This window comes from Phyllobates terribilis, unplaced genomic scaffold, assembly GCF_046119375.1.
Source record: "Phyllobates terribilis strain yellow unplaced genomic scaffold, ASM4611937v1 Scaffold_3__8_contigs__length_932513732, whole genome shotgun sequence".
NCBI classification, from domain to species: domain Eukaryota; kingdom Metazoa; phylum Chordata; class Amphibia; order Anura; family Dendrobatidae; genus Phyllobates; species Phyllobates terribilis.
Window position 1 is genome coordinate 288,837,576 of NW_027362763.1, and position 784 is coordinate 288,838,359.

The window sequence follows — 784 nt, forward strand, 5'->3', positions numbered from 1 at the left end:
TGCATGGGTGTTGTCCAAGAAGGAAGCCTCTCTTAAAGCCCATGTACAAAAAAGCCTGCCTATAATTTGCCTAAGGCTATGCTAAAAAATATACAAAACACACATCTAAGGCAACTGTTGCATTTCTGAAGAAGAACAGGGTGAAAGTGATTCAGTGGCCAAGTATGTCTCCTGATCTGAACCCAATTGAACATCTATGATGAATTTTGAAGAGACAAATTGAGCCTCACTCTCCATCCAGCCCTAAAAGAGGTCATTCTTGAAGAATGGGAAAAGATGTTGCAATGTCGCCAACTTGTTCTTCCATACCTAGAAGACTTGGTGCTGTCCTAAAAATCATGGAGGTCATACAAAATACTAGATATAGTAGGTTTTCATGTGGACTGTATTCATTTTTGCATCAACTAATTAAAGTTAGTTAAACTGAAGATTTTGTAATGAAAAGTTTTATATTAACCTAACTTTCACTTTATGGGTTAAAAAAACGTTCTATGGAACGCAGTCTTGTCAAAATTTTGGAAATTGTTCTTGTGGTCAGTGAGATATTGATTAAAATCTTTTCAAAGGGAGCAGCCTTCACAGTTCTGTCAGACAGAGCAGTGCCAAGCAGAGGAGTGGTGCTGGTTTGGAGCCTTTTTTTTATTTTCATTTAATGAATTTTTCTTTATTTTAAAAAGGGTTTATCCAATAGTGCACATCCATTTTAATTAATTTCCAATTAAATATACTAGTAAACTACAAAATAAGCTCAAAGTATTGTATTCCAGTTTTAATATGGTCAAGA